At 28.6% G+C, this 18,578-nt stretch overlaps 1 protein-coding gene and 1 long non-coding RNA gene across 2 annotated transcripts in view; one reads left to right on the top strand and one right to left on the bottom strand.

The window, feature by feature from the left end:
- apolpp (retinoid- and fatty-acid binding glycoprotein apolipophorin) overlaps positions 1-18,578 on the top strand; it is a 57,262-nt gene that overhangs the window by 7,223 nt on the left and 31,461 nt on the right. The gene's annotated exons all lie outside the window — the stretch shown is intronic.
- On the bottom strand, positions 14,684-15,775 carry LOC105663498 (uncharacterized). Its single transcript, XR_001096966.2, has 4 exons — positions 15,761-15,775; positions 15,201-15,544; positions 14,986-15,127; positions 14,684-14,896 (listed from the first exon to the last, which is right to left on the bottom strand). It is a non-coding gene; the product is annotated as an uncharacterized LOC105663498 (long non-coding RNA).

Here is an 18,578-nt window from a genome sequence, read left to right as displayed (position 1 = left end):
ACAAGAAAAATATTTACCTCTCAAATATTTTCGAAATGGAATATTATGCCTCTGAATATTTCCCACATGGAATATTATCCTTGTAAATATTTTACAAGCGAAATATTGTCCTTCTACATATTTTCCAAAGGGAATATTATCCTTCTAAATATTTTTCCAACAAAATATTATTCTTTCAAATATTTTTCAAATAGAATATTATTTCTGTGAGTACAACCCAATAGAAATATACCCCCATAAATATTTCTCAGAAGGAACATTTTTCATATAACTATATACCAAAATAAATACTTTCCCCATAAATATCTCCCAAAAGGATCAATTTCCTTATAATATTTCTAAAAATAAAAATAATTTCTAACAATATTTTCTGTAAAAAAAATTCCCCAAATTAAATATATATTTCTCAAGGGAATATGTTTTCTTACAGTCAAAAAAAAAATTCTTTAAAGCTAACATTTAATAGAAAAATTTTCTCTGCAAATGTTCCTCAAAAAGATTATTTCCCTGTCTACATCAGAAAATTTAAAATTGTTTAAACATAAAATCAAACACTATTTACAACAAGTATAAAATCACAGATTACATAAATTATAAATCCTTAACAAAATTTGTATTCCGCATTTACATGCAATCACTTATACAGAATGTTGCATTAAAATAAATACGAATATTGAACATTAATACACCACAAATAAAAGTGATTTTATTTTCGTATTTTTATAGTTATGTATCGTGCTTGCGCAGCAATATTCCATAAAAATATGTTAAGGGATCATCTTTCATACGCGGAATTTGATGACACAATACAGTATCGATTTAACCTTCATTTCACTTACCGCATTAAATGATAAAATGTAGATATGCATCATACGTATGCAACGAAATTTCTTCTAATCGGCATTTTAATACTTCTATTTTCTTCTTCAATGAACATTCGCGATATTAGTAATTATTTGATTAAAATCTGCAAGATAAAATATCTTCTGTTCACCGAGTGTGCACCTTGCGACGAACAGTATAAAACGAATTCGACGGATTATTATCGTTCATTTAACGCGAATTTCTCGCTCAACGGCAGTGTGCATGATAGAAAGGGTCAACGAGCCCGGTCTGGACGGTTCTTCATGTCAAAAGGTTATTCTTCGTGTCAAGGATGAAGAGATTAGACCACAGACAGATGTTGAAATCAAAAATTAACTCTTCGCGATAGGATTTACATAGATTGTTATTGGTTAACGAGAAATTTTCATCGATCCTTCCTCTCATCTTCTTCGGAAAGGATCTACGAAATTTTTAGGTTAGGAATATTCGAAATTCACGAAACAATTGACATACATTATTATATATAACATTAATTGTGCATATGAATGTTAAGTACAATTATTGTAGATAAATTCAATATTATGTATATTATTATTACACATCAGTTCAAAGTCATGTGGAATTATTGTATATAAATTCAATGCTATATGTTATTACACATAATTTGAATTCTACACATAATTATTATTCACAGTTTAAATGTTGTATATAATTATCATACATAAATTGAACGCAACATATAATTATTGTATATAAATTAAAAGCAACATATAATTATTACATATAATTTGAATACTGTACATAATTATTACACATAAATTGAATGTTGTATGAAATTATTAAACACAATTTTAATTATAAATATTATACATAAATTGAACATAACATGTAATTTTTACATATAATTTGAATGCTATACATAATTATTACACATAATTTGAATGTTGTACATAATTGTTACACATAAATTGAATGTTGTCGAACACATAATTATTACATAATTTGAATGTTATATATAATTATTATACATAATTTCAATTGTAAATGTTATACACAAATTCAACGCAACATGTAATGATTACACATAACTGAAATATCATTCATAATTATTATACATTAATTTGATCAAAAGAGTTATGTACTTTCTAAAATGCATGAACCGCAGAACATTTAAACAAGATTTCTCACACTATAAGCTCTGATAATAACAGATGAAGAAATATTCTTAATAATAAAGGTTTTTGTTTAAATATATTTTGTCCAACAATCTCACTCATTTATAGTTACATAAATAGCATACATATTTAATTTCTTTTTATTTAATATGTATTTATATTAATATTCATTTAATTTACATTTATACTTCTAATCATTTAATATGCATTTATATTTACATATATAGCATACACATTTATATTTCTATTTATTTAATACGTATTTACATTTATATACATGCAGTATACATTTATAGTTTTATTCATTTAATAAGCATTTTTATTCATATATATTATACATTTATATTTACATACTTATTCCATGAAATTATATTTATACATTTATACTAAATATTTACACTTATAAACATATATATTTATGCGACAGATTTTGTGTGCATTCATTTCATAAAAACTTGTTTCATAAAATATTAAAAAATTTTTTAAAAAATAGTTGTAATAGTTGAGATGCTAAAATAGAAGAATTGTTCAACCACAATTTTTTAATTATATAACGATGTATATACAATATTGAAGACGATTCTAAAAGCAACAGAAGATAGCAGCTTGATTTATTCAAGATTATCTTTGACCCTTGTTAACTCGCAATTTTTTCCTTTATTGCATACACAGTTTGAATCGTTGAGATCGCATGTGAACTTTGTAACTGATCATCGCCAATTCGTTATTTAAAAGAAAATCTAGAAACACTAGTAAATATCTAATTATATTTCCTTTGACGAGAACTGATAAACAGAAACCACACGATAAATCTTTCAACAATGCTCGTGTTCTTCGTGCACAAGTTTAATCTTTACGCTTTAAAAAGTGGTATAATGACTTAAAGATGCGATATACAATGCGTTACTGAAAAATGCAATATACGGCAAAATGGCGCTTTTTTGAGAATTTTGAAATTTTGAGGTTAGACTCTTGGAAAATTGTAAATTTGGAAATTTAGAAATTTGAAAATTAGAGGATTTGGATTTTTGGAAAATTACAAATCTGGAAATTTAAAAATTTTAATTTGAAAATTTTGGGTTTTGGGAATTAAAAACTATAATTTGAAAATTTGGGGTTTTGGAAATTAAAAATTTAGGAATTTGAAAATGTGTAAATTTGGACATTTGAAAATTGGAAGATTCAGAAATTTTTTAATTTAAAATTAGAAATTTAGAAATTAACAAATTCACAAATTTAGAAATTTAGTAATTTAAAAACAGAAATATAGAAATTCAAAGATTTGGAAACTTAGTGATTTAGAAATTAAAAAATATAACAAATTAGAAATTAAAAAATATAGAAATTAAGAAATATAGCAATTCAGGAATTTAGAAATTTAAAAATTAGAAAATTTTTTAATTTAGAAATTTGATCACTTGAGGTAATGAAAAAATTTAAAAGTTTAAAATATTGGTAAATCACTTCATTGGTAAATATTTCACAAACTTCTAAATAAAAAAGTGTTCAAATATAAAAATTTGCAAGGTTCCTAAATTCGTAAATGTAACTTAGAAATTGAACAATACAAAACTCGGATTTCGAATTCTGTAATTTTCTCAGCGTCGAGTAAATTCTAAAATGCAAATTAACTTGTTCGTGTGACATTTAATCCACGATCGTTTGTCTTGCAAACATTAAGAGATCATTAAGGAACATCGAGGGTGAAAAAATAAACTGTTCCAGTGTGTTTTTGCTCAGTCATGAATCATCAACATTGCGTGTTCGTTATCTTCAACCCCCCGTTGGTTGGCAAACGGTGCATAGACTAATTTATCAGATGGCAGTATCGGAAATGAAGTCAATAATTCGCAGTCGTGGCTCTAAAATAACGGCTAACTTGTGTTTAATTAACCCTTCGTGGATAATTGCTCGGTATAACGAGCATGTTGCATTTCATTATTATTCGCGAACGAATTATAATACCGAAAATTGCTGTTTAATCGAATGAACGATTAGAGAGGATCTGCAATATGGATGGTAATTGTACTTAATATGGATAATTTGAATTTCAGATACTGACACAAGGTTTTTTAAATAATAAACTTACTGATAAGACATTACAAGGTTAATTAATAAAAGATGTTCCTGTATTAATTATTGAGTGTGCATTTTAACTATTTTGATGATAAACATTTATTAGTTATTAACTTTGATAAAAAAGTAGTAATTAAATATAAAAATGTGTTCTTATAAATATAATTTGATAATACTAGGTAATATTGTTAGGTAATACAAAATAATAATTTGTTGTGTTTATTATTAACTGTGCATAAATTTATGTGTCTTGGTGATACGGTAAAAATTTATTAGTTATTAAATTTGATAAAAAAGTATCAAGTGAATATAAAAATGTATACCGTTCCTGGTAAATGTTAACAACAGCATAATTCTTTAAAGTACAGTTACATGTAAAGAACGTTTAAAAATAAATTACACATAAAAATTGTAATTAATTGAACTATAAATTGTTATTTATTATGTTTGAATAAATGCTGAGTTATTGTTCCACACACTTTAACATTTAAAAAGATCCTTGAATTATCTCGAATGTTGAATTTCAACGTTCAACTTTTTAAATAAAACAATTACCAAATTTCTGAAACGATCCTTTCTCGTTAATAAATTCTTTTATACTTGCAAATTTAATCAACGTTGAACTAAAATATCTCTAAAAAAGGAAATAAGAGACGAATTTCTATGTAGAACAGTAATTTCCAAGTGCGTCGATATTTTCTCGGATGAAAAGGAATAAAAAGAGAAACGTATTCTAAATTTTTAATGAATTTTTCAAAAGTTGATTTGAAAAACGCAGGGTTGTGAGGTGGGTCGAGGACTCTGCGGACTCGTGTAACTAAATTCAGGTTCGATAAAAATTGAAAGCCATCAATCACGCAAAAAGTGAACGATTTTCTCTGAAATTGCATTGACAACAAGTTTATCCACCATCGACAACAATTTTATCCACCATCGGCAACAATTTTATACATCACCAGTGTACAGTGTCGAGTCTTGTAGATTTTCGTGGGAAAAATGGCGGCATAGCGAGGGTGGACTCTGCAGTTTTCTTTTATATACATTTATTTGAGAAAATTTTATTATATTTAGAGTCCATACTTTTTATTAATGCAGAATTATTATATCTTTATCAATTTTCATTAATATTTAAATATTACTTATATTTATTTCCTTTTTTGTTTATATGTAATGTTCTCATGTTTAATTACTATTACATTTAATAACTTTTCTTACTTTTAATATATTCATATTTAGTTTTTATTATATTTATTATATCTATAGTTAATAATTGCTGTACTCAATACATCTATATTTTTAATTATTGTTATATTTAATAATCTAATACTTCATTATTATTACGTTTAATATATATGTCTGTATATACACATATTCAATTATTTATTTATGTAGTTATTAATATTTTTTTAAAAATTGTACATCTAATTTTACAAAATTTAATATACCACAATTCACATCAAATTTTATTCAGTTAACCACAAAATATTTCATGTAAATGTATGTTATATAACCTTCATTTGTTATAGAGAATCTTATATTATAAGAATCTTTCTTTTTCTGCATCGCCATTTTCTCTAACGAAACTTATCATAATACACACTGTACATTTTTTATGAAAAATTCAGTCTTCTATACGTAATCGTATAAAAAATAAGTGTTTAGAAAAGTGTTAGAACGGAACAACAAGATCAATGATCCACGGAGATTTCCTCCAATTTGCAAGGCCCATTGTCGATAAGGTTAGGGTTAGATGAACGATGATGGACAATGATTAGTTCACGGGATCTTTGAATCATTATAAATGATCAGACCGTGTTATTGTTATCCTACTTCCGTTAGCTAGACGCTCTGCTTAAAACCTGTTAATTATGAACTTAATTTATTTCACGACAATCTGATGTTGTGATGGTTTGATAATTTGATAATTCGACAATTCGATAATTCGATAATTCGATAATTCGATAATTCGATAATTCGATAATTCGATAATTCGATAATTCGATAACCCGATAATTCTATAACTCGATAACTCAATAATTTGATCATTTGATCATTTGATCATTTGATCATTTGATAATATGATAACTCGATAATTGGAAAATTGGTGAATTATTAAGTTAAGAAGATTCAAAACTGAGAAATAATTTAAAAATGTGTAATTTTGTGAATAAATTTGTTTCTAAACTAAGAATTTAATAAATTAGAATATATAAATATTTGAAAATTTGTTAATTTATGAATTTGTAAATTAGAAACTTGATATCTTCAACATTTGGTAATTTGGAAACTTATGAATAAATTTGTCAACATCTAAATTAGGTAAGATGACAATTTGACAATTTTTAAATTTGCCACTAAAAAACCGGATAATTTAAAATTAAAAGGTCTAAGAATTTCTACGTTTTTAAATTTTTAACTGAGAAATCTGATAATTTATAAATTACAAAATTTGTGATTTTCCAAAGTCCTAAATTTGCAACAGAAAGACTAGACAACTAGAAAATTTTATAACTTTTTGCAAACTTGTAATTTCATAAATTTATAAATTAGGAAATTTAATAAATTAATCAATAGATTTATTTGATAATGTGAAAATTGCAAAATTTGTACATTTGAAAATTTGAAAATTTGTAAATTGGAAATGAGTAAAAACGAAACTGTAATAATTAAGTAACTTGATAAAGAAACCCACATTTCCAAATTTAAAATCTCAAAATTTTTCATTTTGAGAAAATCCATATTTAGAAAATTCCAAATTTATAAATTTGTAGGAGTCATAATTTATATACTTGAAAAATTCCAAATTTATAAATTTGTAGGAGTCATAATTTATATACTTGAAAAATTCCAAATTTATAAATTTGGAAGTCGAAATTTCCAAATTTGAAAAAATAAAAATTTCTAAGTTTAAAAATGTAAATATTTTCATACATGAAAAAGTCCAAATTTCTGAATTGAAAAGAGCCCAAAATTCCTAGCATAAAAAACTAAAAATCTCCAATTCTTATAAGTCGAAACTTTCATACTTAAAGCTCTAAAAATTTCAAACTTTAAAAATTCGAAAAAATCAATATTCTCAAATGTAAAAAATTATACATATTTAACCACGTAAAGTTCAAAATTTCTAATCCAAAAGCAGTCCAAATATTCTGGATATATGCCATATTATGATGACAATATGATGATAATGTGTCACACTAACATATTACCAAATACTTTATATAAACCTAAAAAAATAAAAATTCCGAAATTTAAAATGCTCAAAGTTCCATAAACTTTCCCAAACATGCTCCCAATGAAGCTTGAACTCATCTTAGCTGTCACGATAACAAAAGCCCGTCGCGACTGTTCCATTAGAAAAATCAATTTCGCTAAATAATTACAGCGCCGCTAATGAAAAGTTGGAAACGAATTTCACCGAGCAGCTCCCACATTTCTTGTTCTTCGCTCTACAAAGCTCCATTGCGTTGTGTACAGAGCAATTTCGATTTAATCAGAATTTCATTTCCTCTTTAAAGAAGCAGTCATGGAAAATTAGAATGGTCAGTTTCGGACTGCGTACATTAAAAAAATACGGACGCTGTTGTTAAATGCCGGTTGCGATTACGCTTTCCCCGTATTGGTCCTACGTTTATCTTTCGACGAAGAAAATACTCTTTTTATCTGTCGTTAAGGGGCAGATAGTCGAAATAGCTTGGTAAACAAGGTTTGTAGTGAACTTCGTTGCAAAAATACAAAGTGGTTTTTATGGTTAACCCTTAATGGCGACACTGGGGCATGAAATGACAATTTAGCTTCAATTTTGGTCATTAGAATTTTTATTGTTGTATCTGATGGAATATTATTATATTTAAAATAACACAAATAACACAATAATTTTTAAAAGACTAAATGAATTTATTATTTAAGAAAAACGACTTGGTAGGACCTCTTTAAAATTTGTTAATTAGATTTGATTTATGAATATTGAAAATGCAATTCGAAATAACCCATTATATTTTATACGCACACGGGTTCACACACGCGCATGCACATAAATGCGCACACTCGCGCGCATGCGCACAAGGATGCGCACGCAGATTTACTCACGCGCATGCGCACTCGGACTGTGAAAACTTATATCAGAAAAACACTAGCGAAGAAATATATAGATTTTGTTTTACTAACATACGAAGATCCGATCAAAATCGTGCGGTATCTTACAAGTAATCGATAAATACACGAACTTGCTTACCGAATTCTCAATACATTTATTTTTGCTAATTTCACTGAAATGAAAATTCAACAGTATCTCAAGAGTGTTCATATAAAATTTTAGTTCTTTATATTAAAATTGAATTTTTATAAAACTGAATTTTTCCGTGAAATCCGCCATTTTTTCATTTTTTCACGGTTGGGAATTTTGTTTTTATATTTGACGTTTGAATTTATTGAAATAAGCTGTGAAATATGTTAGAACAACTTTTGAAGATTGTTTATAATTTTCATTGAGTTAAAGATGAGTAGATTCTTTGTAAGACACATTTCTAGTTACTGGCGTTTTTAACGTCCCAGTGTATCAGGTTATTCTGATTAAGTGTCATTGTTCAAGGTTATTGGTTAAAAATAAGCTAAAAATGCTGAAGATTTCCACATTCTGAGATTTAAAAGTTATTAGATCTCCAAGTCCCTTCATTACATCTCTGAATTCCTAAATTCTCAAATATCCAGATCCCTAGATCAAGTTTCCAAAGTTTCTAAACTACTAAATCCCTAGATTCTCACAACAATAGATGACCAAATCTTGAAGTCTTCAAATTTCTAAACTGCTCAATCCCTAGATACCCATATTAATATATCATTAAACTCTAAAGTCCCCATATTTCTAGATCACCAAATACTAAATTCCCCACATTCTTAGATACCCAAATCCCTATATCCCCAAATATTAAGATTTCCAAATTCTAAAATTCAAGAATTACTAGATCTAGATTATCTAAGTAGATTGCGATATCTCTGAAGTCCTAAATCACTAGATCCCTAGATCTATAACGGACCGTCTTCCTAAATTTCTCAACCTCTAAATCACTAGATTTCCATATCAATGATGACCAGACATTAAAGCCTCCAAATTTTTAAATTCCCAAGTTCCTAAACCAGTTCCTAACTTCCCAAGACCCTACACAAATTTTTATCTCTTCAAGTTTCTAAATCGATAAATTCCTAGATTCCCATACTCATAGATCCCCAAAGCACAAAATCCCCAAAATCCCTATGCTTACAATATAATATTTAGATACGCGGTTTGAATCTTTAATCCAGCACTGTAATTTTCGGATTCCTAAAAATCGCTAAAAACTTAATGGCCTGTTCTGGTGACCGAATATTCCGAGTATTATTCTTGGGGATTTTTGAGGCCTTTGGCGGAAAATTGATGAGCTCTGGCGGTCCTTGTTTATCTTGTAATGTACTGTTCAGGAAAGACAAGGAGAGTAGATATATGGTTTCCAAAACTGTACAAAAATGCGACTTCATTTTGCCAAGATTTTGAAGCCAGCAATATTTTGTCATGATTTTTTTCAGAATATTCTTTGTACAATTCTTCGGTGCTGTAAGGAGCGCTATTTGGGAAATGGGACGTGAAAAAATTTCTTCTATAAAAACTTGCATGTTTCCTTCTCGTGAAGGTTTAAGGATGAAATTGCGAAATTGAGCTTTTTATCGCATCGAAGAATTATATAAAGAATATTTTGAAAAAGAAATCATGACAAAATTCTCGGCTCAAAATCCAGGTAAAACGAAGCAGTATTCTTGTACATTTGTGGAACTGCAATCACTAGTGTCCTTGTTTCTCCTGATCAATACACCATAAGATAAACAAGGATAAATTTTCCACCAGAGTCGCTTAAAATCATGCGGAGTATACGGTGCTTATTCTTGAGCCTTAATCGATAACGCGAATATGCGAAAATTAATCATCTCTTTTTTTGCTCTGGTTAACTAACTGTGTCGGATATACGTTCGATAAAGTCGTGGAAAAAAGGCACAACATCGTTTATTCGTGAAATCCTCTCACCTGACATTTCACGAGATTTCATACGGAATTTTATGATGCACGTGTTACAGTAAAAATTCGAAATTTAATAAACGTGATATTTTAGAGGAAGTATCGAGCAAATATAAAAATCCTGAAAAAAGTTATTCGTTTACTAAATAATGTACTTTTTATTGTACGTAAAAGCGTAATTATTATTCATCGTGTAAGCTTGATAGGAAAGTATCGATCGAATATAAAAGTGTACACTGTTTCTAATAAATAATACTAGGTAGTAATGTTAGATAATACAAACTAATAATTTTATTTGAAAAATAACAAGGTTAATTAATAAAAGATATTCCTGCATTAATTATTGAGTGTGTATTTTAACTGTTTTGATGATAAACATTTATTAGTTATTAACTTTGATAAAAAAGTAGTAATTGAATATAATAATGTGTTCTTATAAATATAATTTGATAATACTAAGTAATATTGTTAGGTAACACAAAATAATAATTTGTTGTGTTTATTATTAACTGTGCATAAATTTATGTGTTTTGGTGATACGGTAAAAATTTATTAGTTATTAAATTTGATAAAAAAGTATCAAGTGAATATAAAAATGTATACCGTTCCTGGTAAATGTTAACAACAGCATAATTCTTTAAAGTACAGTTACATGTAAAGAACGTTTAAAAATAAATTACACATAAAAATTGTAATTAATTGAACTATAAATTGTTATTTATTATGTTTGAATAAATGCTGAGTTATTGTTCCACACACTTTAACATTTAAAAAGATCCTTGAATTATCTCGAATGTTGAATTTCAACGTTCAACTTTTTAAATAAAACAATTACCAAATTTCTGAAACGATCCTTTCTCGTTAATAAATTCTTTTATACTTGCAAATTTAATCAACGTTGAACTAAAATATCTCTAAAAAAGGAAATAAGAGACGAATTTCTATGTGGAACAGTAATTTCCAAGTGCGTCAAATTTTTCTCGGATAAAAAGGAATAAAAAGAGAAACGTATTTTAAATTTTTAATGAATTTTTCAAAAGTTGATTTGAGAAACGCAGAGTTATGAGATGGGGTGGGCCTTTATGGATTCGTGTAACTAAATTCAGGTTCCATAAAAATTGAAAGCCATCAATAGCGCGACAAATGAACGATTTTCTCTGAAATTGGATTGACAATATTTTCACCTATCGACGTGCAGTGCTGAGCATCATGAATTTTTTGGGGGATATGGCGACATATTGAGAGTAGACTACAATTTCCTTTGTAAATGTTCGTTTCAAAAAATTTTATTGTATTTAGGTTTTTTTAAATATTTTTTATTTATAAACGATTTTCTAATATCTTTATTCAGTTTTGATTAATATTTGAATACTATTCGTGTTTAATACGGTTGTGTTTAATTATTACTTATAATAATTTATAATAAACTAATTATTAATAATAACTGAATAACTCTTTCAGTCTTGTATTACGTATACAGATATAAATCTTTTGAATAAATCTTTGTGTTTAAATTTTATAAAAAAAAATTAATATGTAACAATAATGATTACTTAATTAATTATTATTGTTATCAAATTTTATAAGGAAGCGAAATTTATTATAATTAAAAATTATAGTTTTATTATTACTAAATAGAATTTTCTTTAAAAAATAATCGTACAAAATTGTTTAATACACACTGTTATAACGATGAATATTTATTGCTAGAAAAATAATGTCACCTTTTTTTATTCTAAACTATTCTCACCTATATCTTCATATTCAAACATAAATAAAATACAGCGTTATGAACGTACAAGTTGAAGATGCACAGTCCCTGGTCATCGAATTAGGATCACACACAAAAATTTCACTTTATGGCTACAACCTTATGTCACATATAGAAAATTGTCTTAGCTCATGCAAATTATTACTAAATACGTTGATAACGATATATACATATCAATTTGTTACTATCTTAATAACAAATTGTGTGGGTGATGAACGATTAGGGACCGTGTGAGCGTTTACGTTAGGCTCGAGTACCGATAGCACGTTAGGTGAAATTTGGTGAATGCCCAAGAAAATGTCTGGAGCCTAAAAGATTAGTTTACAACTCTCCAACCACATTATCCGAGTTGAAAAGAATTACAGATATTTGGGAAAATAATGAAGATATAAAGCATATGATCAATGTATACAGAGCATGTCCGATACAAGCTATCACCAAAGCAAAGGGTGGAAATACAAGATATTAACATGTGTTAATAATGTTATGTACAGTAGCAGTATCATGTTAGTAGCTAATAAATTATATCATTACAATTCGAACAGACTTTTTAATTTTACAGAAAACGTGAAAAATGCTGAAAATTTATAGTGTTCCTAATTTGATGACCAGGGACTGTATACGATATCAAAGCCTTTTGATCAAACCATAGCATAGAATTGAAACAAATAAGGATTTATGTAATGTCCTCTACTTCTTCATTTAGCGGTGGTCCGAAACTTTTCAACCCCCAGCGTACTATTCCATTTTCCCTAGAAATCTTTAGTACTGTATTTAGCACATTGAAACTACATCTTTTATAAGAAAATACATTGCCTGGGAGGGTCATCGATGACCTTCAAAGGTATTAAGATATAAGGAGACCTTTCTCTAGAGTTCTCTACACCTTTTTTCCTTTTTACGTGCTATATATGGATGTAACAGGGAGAACGTTGATTATGTAACGGGGGTCTCGTAACTAGTGTCACTCCCTGAAAGGGGTGGTGGAGGATGTCCTTCTGAAGAAGATTTTCCTTTGCAAAAAGGGTTAATAATAACTCGTGGTCAATGGAATAATTTACTCTTTTTAGTTTGGTTATTAAATGTATTTCAACAATTTGAAATCTTAGAATTTAAAAATTTCATACTGCAAGATTTCAAAACACTAAAATATTCATATTCTAAAGATCCACGATCGCAATATTAAAAAATTTCTAAAATTTTAAATATTCAAACATTCGTGACTCAGAATACCAAAATCCAAATATCTAAGGTAGAAAATTTTTAAAATTCTAAAATTGCAAAAAAACCAATCCCAGAATCTTAAAATTAGAAAATTGTAAAAAGCCAATCCCAGAATCTTAAAATTCGAAAAGTTTATCTCAGAACTTCAAATTTCTGAAATTCTAAAAATCCGACCTAAAAATTCAAAAAACATTCTAAAAATGCAATTTCAGAAACCTAAAATTATAAAATTTTAAAAATCCCATCTCAGAGTCCCAAAATTCCAAGGTTCTAGAATTCTGAATTTCTAAAACTCCAGAATCCCAACATCTCAAATCTGCAAATCCTAACGTTTGAAAATTGTAGAATTCGAAAATATAAAGTTCCAAAGCTCAAAAATTGTAAAATTCCCCAAATCTGAAAGTGTTTAATATGTATATAAATAATTTATATATATATATATATAACTCCAAAATCCCAAATCCCTATATTCTGAATTCTAAAGCTTTAAAATTCCAAAATTTTCATATACCAAAATTCAAAATTCCAAAGCACAAAAATTGTAAAATTCTCAAAATCTAAAAATCCCAAAATTCCAAAGTTCCAAGACTGTAAAATTACCCAAATCTAAAAGTATTTAAAATTTCAATATTCCAAAATCTCTATTTTCTGAATCCTAAAGGTTTAAAATTCTAATGTTCCAAAATCCCAAAATCCCAAAATCCCAAAGTTCCAAGATTCCAAAATCCCAGTATTCCAAAATCCCAATATCCCAATATTCTAAAAACCCAAAATTTCAAAATCCCAACAACGTCTTTCTTTTTCCTACATCACCATATGCAAATAAATCGTCAACGCACTACGAGAGAATCAACCGGAACGTTGAGCGATCGGTCAAGTGTAACACGAACAACGTGGTAAAATGAATTTTCAATGAAGCTCCAGACACGTAACAGATCCAAGATAATTAGAGCCGCGATAAACGGATATGCAGCCGTGTAGTTTTCCACGCGATGAGCGCACAAAAAGCTCGCTCATTTCGAACAATGTTTCACCCTGAATTGTAAGCCTCGCTTTCGAACCGCCATAATTCCGGTAATGAAGACGTATCACACGGAATAGTGAATCGATAAAGCGACCAACCTCGAAAATGATTCAGTGAAGCATATATTTAGCACCATTGATTTTCCATTAACGCTTCGTTGATTTTTCTTTTTATGAAAACTAATCTTCAGACACCGATTCGTATCTTATTGTTTTTACAATTTGTATGTAAATGTGGATAATGTATGGCTTTTATTTAATTATATTATTGTAGAAATATTTTGATGCAAATAATATTTTTGTTTATGTTAATTGAAGAGGAACATTTATTAACATTTACATAATATAAAATTATGTTAATATAATTTTTATGTTGTCATATAATGTAAAACTGTCAACAGTGTTAATAAATATTAAATATTAGTAAATATTAATAAATATTAATTAATTAGTAAATATTATTAATATTTCGTTAATTAGCAATAACAAAGTGCTAATAAAATATTATCAATTAAATCTTAATAAAATATTATTAATTAAGTCTTAATAAAATATTAATACTTTATTAATTAACAATAACAAAATGTGTTATTAAAATACTATCAATTAAGTGTTAGTGAAATATTATAAATAATTTCTATAATCCATAATTAATTAATTAATTAATTATTTTGCTTCGAATTGTCTTCATGTTCAAATCCTGATTCCAAGATTCTTCTTTTATTACCAATTCCCATGAATCTCATTTCTATAAACCTACAAATAATAAAAGTCCTTGCAAATAAATTTTGTTGGAATGTCATTATTACCCAAAAAGGTATTTTTATTTTTTTATTATTACCTACCTTCATCTTCAGATCACAGTTACAATTTTTGTTGAAAACATTGAATCAAACGCTTTTAAATAAAATAAACCACTATTCGTAATTAATTTTTGAATAACGCAGAAATTGTTAAGGGGTTTGTGCACCAATACTGAAACAAGAACTGTGTCAACTTTGTTGAGTATTAATTAGAAACTGAATTAGAACTTGCAAGCTAACAATAAAAGCAATGATACCTAGATAGATTTACAGGTCCCCGCTCATGTTAAGGTTATGCCAATATTATACAATTAATAGTTTTTGACAGCATTGTTCGTATTACCATTTACCGGAGCTAAATCATACCGTAATATTAGAATTTCAATCATTTTGGCTACAGATTGTTTACAGATGCAAATATCACACGAAATTTTATATATTTTCATTTGTTTCAAAAATGGACTTGCTTCACTTTCAAAATAAACGACTCATTTCATGCTTGACGTGAAAACACGTGTTATCCGAATCGGACGCAAGAGTGCGCATCTTTTACTTTATTTTGTTTCGGGCGATCTTGTAACGCAGTTTACGCAACGTTTGTCTGCAATAAGCACGTGCTCGTAAAGTGTCAAAAATATCTGAATGTTACGTTGCACATATACATAATAAACTAATAAACTAGTAAATATTTAATAAACTATAAATGTTTCTCTTTTCGACTTTAGTGATTTGAACCCTGACAACAATGAAAAAGTTATAACGATTAAAACGATACGTGGGAAAATGCATCGCGATTCAGCGTACTTCGAACGCGTACCTTCTAACACCGTCAGTCACCTAACCATCAAATATTAGGAAACTCTTAGTTTGACCACAGACTACAGGAAAAAATATCATATTGTTTCATCTGTTATCTTCATTTTCTTCAGAAATGCCCCGCATTCAAACGACTCATTTTCCGGGACAAAAGTAAATATCTAAAATTCTTCGTCCAGTTAATACACGTATCTTGCGGTACATAACCAGCTGGAACGAGGTCTATATCATTGAAATGATTACAGGTCCCCCATGTTAAACCGGACATTTGGTAAATTGATCTAACGTCCCCACTTCCCAATAAAATGGATCAGATACAATACACCGGTTGCGTACTTCCACGTATCTTTTCATCTCGCGATTTTCTCATTTCCAAGAGGAAATTTTCACGGCGGCGCACGAAGACGCTTCTCCGGAACACTAAGCCCGTGGATCTTGTTCTTGGATTTCTCGTGACATTTCGGTATTTATTCATGCAAACTCGTCGCGACATTTTCAACGATGGCAAGTAATCGCTCCAAGAATCGTCGAGAAGTTCGTGGAACGAGTATAATTTCAAACGGACGTTGCGATTTTCACGGGGTAACCTTGCGCCGATTTACGCTGTACTGCGGCAAATCTCTCATAATCGGATAATGGAAGGTCGGAGATGCTACAATTGCGGCCGACCGATTAATTTGTCGCTTCATCGCGAAATCCCGAGAATCTGTGGTATCTACTGCATTGTTAACGAGACACCTCGGAGAATTCGACGGATTACGCGGATTAAGTTCTCGAATGTTCTAGAATGTTATCGATACAATCAATTCTCAGGTTATCTTGACAATTTTTAGGTTAGAAATATTGACAAAACTGATTCAAATTATTTCAGACCGATTAGATGAAAATTTAGTTGAGATTATTATTTATATGTACATCATTGTACTACATCGCTAAATTTATTTTATTAACCCCTTGACTCGCAATAAGGAGTCTGACCCGTAACGCACGTTGCAGGTCAAATGTGACAAACCCTAATTCGTAGTCGCATGAAAAATGTATTTTGATTTCAAAATACACATAACATTTCTTTTATTTATCTCGACACTACAATAATTAGCACTAATGTAACTACCAACAAATTTGTAAATTAAATTATAATTTATTTGAATAATTTGTAAATTAAAATTTCAAGTTATTATAATAATCAGGAAAGCTAACAAAATTGTACAATACTATAAAAATGATTAGATAAACACTTAATTTACAGATTATTAGTTACCGGTTATTTAGCATTCTTATCATTGAAATGTTAGAGTTATAAACGCTACTTTATTTCATAAAATTTTTTGGTTAGAAAAGTTAACAAAACCATGGTACAAATAATTTCAAATTAATCGGATAAAAATTTGTTTCAGACATTGCTGTTTTTTTACTAATTTCTGTCATTATTGATATATTCCTATATTATAAACATATTTCTTAGAATTTTCCAGTTATGTTAATAATTTTTAATTTATGTAATCTATGAAACAATGTTGCAAATGTTAATAAGATTAATTAGGCAAAAATTAATTGGTCGAAATCGGTATTAATTTCAATATCAAATTATAATAATCCGTGAAACGATTTTGCAAATATTAGTGAGATTAATTAGATAAAAATTGTCGTTCGATCAAAATCAGTATTAGTTTCAATTTTTTCCGAGCCTCGAACTGTATCCTGGGTAAATCCAATCTGGATTCAGTAAAACGGAAAAATGGCGCGACCGTACGTGACAGGAAATACACCGAACTCTCAGCCTTTTATTATAATTTATCATGACCTTTCTTACAAAAGAGTGCAGACATTGCGGTATTTCGCCTGATGGCTATTCTTGCCGCATTCTGCTTTAAAGTGATCTTCTAAAATCGCTGCCATTGCGACAAAAAGGTTTAAGTTACGTACAGTGCGCTTATTTCTAAATTACTCTTTCTATTATTCTAAAGAAAAAGGAAAAGGTGTAGAACTTTAAATTGTATCTATTCATCTTAATTGCTGTAATTGAACTCTTCGTATGGAATGTAAATATATTGAGTATCTGTTCATATACATATATTGAGTATGTATACTCTGATGTGACGTATAGGTATGTATATGCTCGAACGTGACGTAGAGATATGTGCTGTAATATGACATATAGATATGCGCTTTAATGTGATATTTAAATAGTGTACAATAACGTGACGTAATTCTGGTCCGCTAAATCTTGATGTTTTTAAATAAAAACTGTAATGTCAACAGGCACTAATATTGACGTATTGTATTTAATTGCAATTTAAGATGTATTTAATTGCTGACACAACCTAATGTGAATGTGCTCTAATCTGGATACGCTATAAACGGTGACGTACTCAAATGTTAATGTAATCTAACGTTGACGTGCTTTAATGTCAAGGTGCTAATACCGACATGTTCTACCGACTTGTTCTAATATGTGCACTATTTTGATGTATTCAAGTGTTAACGCACTCTAATGTCAACGTGCTGTGATAGCAATTTACTCTAATATCGACGTACTCTATTTCGATAAACTGAACTGTCAATGCACTCTAATGTCAACCTAATTTGATATCGACACGCTCTCATGTCAAAGTACTGTATTTTCGATGCGCTGTAATATCGAAATACTTTATAATATTAACATATTCTTTTTTGACGCATTCGAACGTTATTATACTTTAATGTCAAAACGCTGTAATGTTATGGTGCTCTAATGTCTGCTTGCTCTAATATCGACTTGCTCTAATGTCGACGCTCTTTGACATTAACGAGTTCCAATATCGACGTGCTCTAAAGTC

The sequence above is a fragment of the Megachile rotundata genome, chromosome 15 (assembly GCF_050947335.1).
Source record: "Megachile rotundata isolate GNS110a chromosome 15, iyMegRotu1, whole genome shotgun sequence".
Lineage (NCBI taxonomy): Eukaryota > Metazoa > Arthropoda > Insecta > Hymenoptera > Megachilidae > Megachile > Megachile rotundata.
The sequence above is the reverse complement of the archived record's forward strand: the minus strand, read 5'-3'. Positions and strand labels throughout refer to the sequence as shown.